At 41.7% G+C, this 7,742-nt stretch overlaps 1 non-coding gene across 1 annotated transcript; it reads left to right on the top strand.

Moving 5' to 3' along the window:
- Window positions 1-263: 263 nt before the first annotated feature.
- LOC122314580 lies at window positions 264-367 on the top strand. Its single transcript, XR_006243800.1, has one exon. It is a non-coding gene; the product is annotated as a small nucleolar RNA R71 (small nucleolar RNA).
- Window positions 368-7,742: the final 7,375 nt, after the last annotated feature.

Here is a 7,742-nt window from a genome sequence, read left to right as displayed (position 1 = left end):
TTGCTATCCTAACATTCACATCATCATTTCCTTTAAGGACATACATACCCTCTTGAGACATGACATTGAGTTTGAGCTTATTTGACAGATTAGAACGATCTGTGTTATCATAAGATTGGACATTTTTAGCCAATTGGTCAAAATAATCTTAAGCATCATCATGATCTTTATTTAAAAATTCACCATTACATATTATTTCTACAAACTGACGCATTTGAGATGTTAAAACTTTATAGAAAAAACTAATGGTGCGCCGAGTCTCATAGCCATGATGTGGGCAAGTTAGTAATAATTCTTTAAAACGCTCCCAACACTAAAAAAATATTTCATTTTCTTTTTGAGAAAAATTCATAATATTTCTACGAAGAGTATTGGTCCTGTGAGTAAAAAAAAACTTTTTCAGAAATTCTCTTTGCATTTCTTACGATGTGCCAATAGATCTTGGTCTCAAGGAGTTCAACCAATTTTTAGCTTTTTTTTTTTTTTTCAAAGAGAATGGAAACAACTTTAATCTAACAATATCATCATTGATAGTTTGGGTTTGTGAAGTTGCACAAACTTCTTCAAATTCTTTCAGATGCAAATAAGGACTTTTTGAGCCTAAGCCATGAAACTTGGGAAGTAATTGAATTACTCCCAGTTTTTAATCAAAATTCTCCATATTCGTAGGAAAAATCATGCAAGATGGAGTACTTGGCCTTGTTGGCTGCAAATACTCGTGCAAAGTTCTCATTGGTGGATTATTTTGTATCTCCTCATTTTCGAGTTCGTCATGAACACTATGATTGTCAGCCACGGTATTAGAATGAGAATTTTTATTATCACCAGACAACTTATCAACCAATTCTTTTAAAACCATTTCCTTTTTCTCCAATCTACCAGTTTGATCACATTGCCACGAGATCATTCATCATAGAGGATCAAGCACATTCAAAGACTAAAAACAAAATGCAAAACAAGCAAGAAGGTAAAATAAAAAATTTTGGAACGAGATTACCAAATGATATGAATATGGAAGCAATCTTACTTGATCCATTTCCTGTCAAAATAAAAAAAAAATTGTACATGCAAAAAAAAATACAAGAAAATTAGCAAAAGATTACTAATATATATATATATATATATATTTTATTTTCTAAAAAAAATTATCACACGTTGCAATCCCCGGCAGCAGTGCCAAAAACTTGTTGCGCCTAAACTTTGACTCAAATCAATGAACCAAAAATTTAGTGCAGTTTTATCTGCAAGTATACAGGTATTGTAGTATCTAACAGGGTCGAACCCACAGGGATTGACTTATGTGATGAAGAAAATAAATTCAAACAATGAAAATAAATTACTAAAATGAACGTGAAATCGAATATAAAATAAAATTACTGAGATGATGATTTGTAAAATAATTGAATAAAACTAAAATGATAAAATGAACTGATATTGAGAAAGACTAAGATTTCGAGGATCCGTCTAATAATTTATAATATTATTTTCGATCAATTTACTTCAATTAAACTAGAATAATGATTCCGTTTAATTGGAAGATTTGCATTTAAGATTAAGAAAAATAGTCGCTAATGATTGAGCATGAACGATTAATGATTAAAACATTCACAAATCTATTTGAATATCACAGGGATTCTTCAAGCAGTCACTGTATTTGGAAATCACAATGAATCAAGATAAATATATAGATAATCAAAATATCCAACAATAAAATCTTTCAATCGATTAAGCTCACAAAATAAATTTTACATTGATCCGAAAATAATGTTTAAATCATTAAACTTCACCTCTAACCTTAGTATAAAAATTTAGCCAATCATGTTCATCACAAGTGTTATAGAAATCACATAAATATTCTTCATTAGAAAACTAAAATAAAATACAAGAAATACTAGAAAATAACTTAGAAGCAATAAAGTCTGAAAACCAGTCGATGCCGAGAGAATAAAGCCCACGCAGTCGCTGAACTGCAAAAAATAAAAATTGAAACTAAAAGAAATTCATCAAGAAGAAGCCGCAACCCCCCAGATGCCAAACAAAAAACATAAAGAAACCCAAGAAAAATAAAACTCCAACCATGTCCCTCCACGTTAGAGCAAGGAAAATCACAATAAATCACCGCCTAATGGTATCATCCCCTCTCTACCAACTTCCTCAACTCCAACGTCCCAGCACGACAACTCTCCCTTAAACTAAAAGCATCCACCGACTCTCCACTCTCACGTCCCTCTCTACTCCCATGAAAATCAGTCGCTCACTTCCCTCAACTCCAACTTGAGCGAAAAACGCTACTCAGCAAAATAAATTCCCTCCACCGACTTCTCTCCAATACCCCACGTCTACTCTCAAGTCCCTCCACTGACTCCCTCTTAGAAAAATCATCTAAATCCCACCCAAAATTCAAACTGGAAAAGCTCCCAGCTAGCCGCCTCTAGACCTTACGTTCACACTCCACTTTTTCCAGCTAGCCACCTCCTAGAGCCTGCAAGACGCCACACCACTCAAATGTAGAGCCCCTAGAAAAAAAAAAAAAAATACTCCCATCGACTTCTCTCTTCAATTCAATCAAGCACCGATTTCCTCTCCTCTATCAATGTAAAAAGCCAAACAATCAACAAGTTGCCTCATGTCCAAGTCCCAGGCGCCAAACGTGAAGTTCTTTGTGAGGAAATATTGTCCAATTAAATCATAATTATAAAATTAAGCATAAACATGATATCAATCAATTAAAAATGACAACTCATATTTATGCTTATCAACCATTTTTCCATCTAAAACCAATAATGATGTCACGAAGAATTTAAAATACATTGGTTTTAAATTATTGAGCTTCACTTAAATTATTGTTGCGAGACTCTTTCACTTAAATTATTGTTGATCCTAGAAAGGAAACTAAAGACTTTTTGTTTTTTTGTTTTTTTTTGTTTTTTGAGTCATTCCATATGATTGAGTACTTTATCTTAAATTATTGTTGTGAGAATCTTTCACTTTGTCAATCATAAACATTCACTTTTGTTTTTGCTACCCATACAAGATATTTTAGGCATGAGAAAAATTTAGGAGGCATTTTGAATTTTAAAAATGTTTTTGCAATTTTTCTTTACACAATCGGCTTATGTAACCTACGTGTAGTCGGCTAATGTGGACGACTGCCATGCCAACTTTTATTAATAAAAAAAAGTAAAACAAAGGAAATGAGAAATTTGAAAGATTGGAACCTTCTCCAGCAACGAGGCTTCTGCGATATTGTTGAACTTGCTTTTTCTTCTATTCATCATAGCCAAGGTAGATGATGGAGTAGAGAAATAGCTTTAGGAAAAACCTGAAGCATTTGAGATCATTAGTCGATATTACCTTCAACTCTATTGAACCAAAATCCCTGATATTTATGGGTCTGTATTGATTCTATAGTCTCTTAGTCAGACGACTAATTTTTACTAGACGAAAAAGATGATGAAAATCTCCTTTTGGATTAGGCATTGCAAACAACGATGAAGATACTAGAAATAAACGAGGGTAACAGGTAATATGAGCATGGGTAGCTCAAACTAGAGGCATTCATTCCAACATAGTATGTGTTACGGGATATTTTCATCAGGGCCTAAAGCCTATAATACTGCCCCAGGCCCATTATTTCACCAAGCCCCACGAGTCGTGGGAATGCCAGCCCGAGCCCGGAAAGGTCCCCCCTGGATAGCCTGGGTAGGTCCTAAACCCGTGGGAATCGGGTGGGCTCCAAACCCATGCAAGTTAGACGTAATAATCAACATTGAGATGGGTTGTTACAGGGAATCGGGAAAAGGAGAAGAGAAGGCATCCGTCAACTCTGGCATAGACATGCCGCATAAATGACTGACACCAAGAAAACTACGCCACATTAAATGACCGACACCAAGAAAACTACGCCACATTAAATGTAGCATGATGGTGGAGACTCTTAGGAGAGACATCCCTTTGCCCCAGAACACAAGATATGATCCACTTGACTTAAAGGACCGAGTATAAAGGCTGCCCAAAACTGCAAGGTAGAGAGGTGGAACCCAGGTCTGTTGTGAATTATACTCTACTGTTGTCTTCTTCTTTAAAGCAATTTGATTTCTATAATAACTTTGGCATTAGAAGTTCCCCGGGCCACCCCTCTCTTACCTTAGGATCCGACTCGAGTGAAGACCCTATTTGGCTAAGAGACCCAACCTAAGGGTGTACGAAATACGATGTGAAAATTTGGCACCGTCTGTGGGATCTCAACTAATCTTACGATCGAGCGTGTCCTTCGTATGCCTGCAATGACCCATTATCAATTGGCGAGAGCAAGACGTAGGCATGGCAAGCGGTATGGAAGCAAGGTTGGCCACTATGGAGCAGCTCATTGGAAGGCTCAATAACGAGGTGAAGGACCTTCAAGAGGAAAACCAAGCCCTCAAGGATACCTTTCGTGACTCGGTATACCAGGACAAGCCTAGTGTCAGTGAACACCATTCGAGAAAAGAGGAGGAGGGCGACAATGCCCAAGACGAAAGGAAATGCATGTAGCATGACCTGCATAACCTTCAGGGAAAGAATGAGGAGGGATTGAGGAAGATGGGCAGCTCGTCCTCAGTAGACCAACTATGGGTCAGCATGTGCCTACCGTACAGCGCGCGGGTAATGGTTGTCCCATTACCACCAAAGTTTCGAGTCCTGCCCATGGAAGGGTATGATGGGACCCAGGAGCCAGTGGAGCACTTCAAGACCTTCAAGGGCCACATGACGCTGGCCAGGTTCAATAAGGAGTGGATGACCGTAGAAGACTAAGACGAGAAGATCACGCTGGCGGCATTGCTCAGAGGTGTCTAGCCCCGATCGATGTTCATGGCTGAGCTAACAAAAAGGACCCTGCCACTCTTCGAGAATTCATAGATCAGACCGATAACTTCATCAATGTAAAGGATACCCTCCATGTCCTGACAGAGCCCTGGTAGAAGGAGGTGGAGGGAGCACGCAAAAAGGAAAAGGCCTTGACCAAAGGCCCTACCCGGGAGAAGATGAAACAGAAAAAATGGGAGTCGAGAAAGGAGGAGCCCGCTGTGAGAGGCATGCAACATAGGTCCGACCGCTCGACATTCATTGTCTTACAAGAGGAGAAGCTATAGACCTCGGGGGAAAGTCATTACTGCACCCATCATCGACCCACTTCTCACAACACTGGGGAGTGCCGATCACCTCCAACAGGATAACGTCCACTACGGTATCCACCCTCCCAATGGAGAGAGTAGCCTTGGAGGGGACATTCCAGGGAGAGGAGTCTCACTCGAGAATACCAACAGAGGAGACAGGAGAGCTTGAGAAGAGGAGACACAGCGCTAACCGCCCCCACTCTCTTAGTAGGTGTACCAGATGGTTCTCCATGCAGGGGCGATTCTCACCATCGTGGGAGGCTTCATCAATGGAAGGGCAACCTCATCCACGAGAAAGGCCTGATACTGAGAAGTTTAAGTAGCCTCCTACCGACCTACGAAGCTCCCCCGAACCGAGCCTGCTCTTGTAATCTCGTTTGAAGAAGCTGAAAAGGAAGGGGCATTCTATCCACACAACGACGCACTGGTGGTCACCATGCACGTTGCCAACTTCACAACCAGAAGAATCCTCATAGACAATGGCAGCTATGCAGACATCTTGTTCTGGTATGCAATCATCCTCATGGGGATAGACACAGCTCAGCTCCAACCAACCCCAATGCCACTCAAAGGCTTTTCAGGAGAAACGGTCCAGCTGGTGGGGACCATCGCCCTATCAGTCTTGGTAGGCAATCTACCCTGTATCGCCTCAGTTATGGTAGATTTTTTGGTAGTAAAGGCTCATTCCTCTTACAACGCCATCATCGGCTGCCCGACACTCAACCAACTGCGAGCCATCGTCTCCACCTACTACCTAAAAATAAAGTTTCCTACGGTTAAGGGAATCGGTGAGATCTGGGGAGAACAGATCTCAGTGTGGGAATGCTATATGGAAGAGCTGAAGTCCACTAAGGGGGAGGTGACACGAGGGCATGTGCCAATCTCGAATTCATGACAAGCTCTCATCAGGATGTGAGCTATCTCGATTAGGAGGGAGAAGGAGGGGCGCATACCAAGATGAAAGGATAGTCGAGACCCTCCTCATTTTCTCACATTGTTATTTTTATTTTATTTTTGTCTGCATACTTTGTAAATATGAACTTGTGGTAGATTAATGAAAATGCTGGAGCTCTTTTAGGAAACACGCAAAAACTACAAATGACTATGATTCTTAGTCAATGAAACAAGGCAACCCTAAGGGGATGTTGAACCTCCCCTAAGGCCATGCAACTCGCACGGGAAAGCTCCCATGAGGGAATGACGAACCTCCCCCGAGGAAATATCCTTGCGCAGGAAAGCTCATGAGTGCAGGAAAGCTCCTACGAAGGACTGCTCCCTTGAGAGGATGACGATCCTTCGCTGTAGAAAAAGCTCCCGGGCATGGAAAAGCTCCCATAAGGGAATGCTCCCCTGATGGAATGTCGAACCTCCTCCAAGGAACCACCTTGCGCTGGAAAGCTCCCTCAAGGGAATGCTCCTCTAAGGGAATGTCCAGCCTCCACCGAGAACCACCGCATGCGAGAAAGCTCCCCTGAGGGAATGAATGAAGGCTTCCCTGAGGATCCACCTTGCGTGGGAATGCTCCCTTGAGGGAATGTCGAACCTCCTATGAGGAACCACCTTTCACAGGAAAGTTTCTCCGAAGGAATGCTCCCCTGAAAGGATGAGGATCCTCCGCTGAGGGGAAAGCTCTCAGGCACGGGAAAGCTCTGACAAGGGAATGTCGAACCTCCCCAAACTAACCACCTCTCACGGGAAAGCTCCCTTGAGGGAATAATGATCCTCTCCTAAGGGGGAAAGCTCCCGGGCTTGGAAAAGCTCCTGTAAGGGAATAAACAGAGGCTCCCCTAAGGGAACGACAGACCTTCTCGAGGAAATCACCTCGTGCGGGAAAGCTACCGTAAGGGAATGAACGAAGGCTCCTCGGCGCGGGAAAGATTTCTGAGGGAATAAACATGTTCCTCCCTCAGAGGAATGCGAATAGTATGGAGACTAGTTAAGCCCACAGAGGCCCTGAGGTCCCACCACACCGAGTAGGCAAGACAGGTCAGTGATGGTCAAGTTAAATTTACATATATACACATTAACGTTTGCAATAAACTTGGTCAGGTTTGGCTTACGAGCCGCTCGACCATATGTTGAAAATAGTCCGAGTCTACCTGATAGCACATCGAGGGAATATCCATCACAGCTTTAGCTATGCGGTGTGATTCAAGCAAGATGGGGACCTTATGTACAAGATCGCAAGCCGATTATGTTACACATAGCCTCAGGGGTTGATAGGGGCAGAAGCTCAGTTACGTCTGGCGGGGTACTTGTAGGATAATCATCCACTCACTGCAACATGAGCAAATGGACGGTTTACCACTGCCCTTGAAAGGCGTTTATAATATAAGGCATCGCAAGTAAAAGCATCAAAAGTAAAGGCAACTAAACAAGAAGGCATAAAGAAGAAAATTTTATTCATCAACTGCCAAGACAATTACAACCAGGGGAATACGATAAAACAGTGAGAAACCATGCATAGAGATACAAAAGAGAAAGAACAGCTTGAAGGCCCGAGTTGGTCCTGGTACGGTACAGTACCATCGGCAAAAAAGGAATCGTGGCTCCCAAGATTAAAACAGAAACCCCAGAGAGGCACCA

Source organism: Carya illinoinensis, chromosome 6 (assembly GCF_018687715.1).
Source record: "Carya illinoinensis cultivar Pawnee chromosome 6, C.illinoinensisPawnee_v1, whole genome shotgun sequence".
Classification (NCBI taxonomy): domain Eukaryota; kingdom Viridiplantae; phylum Streptophyta; class Magnoliopsida; order Fagales; family Juglandaceae; genus Carya; species Carya illinoinensis.
Note: the sequence above shows the minus strand (reverse complement) of the source record. Positions and strands in the feature narration are given on the sequence as shown.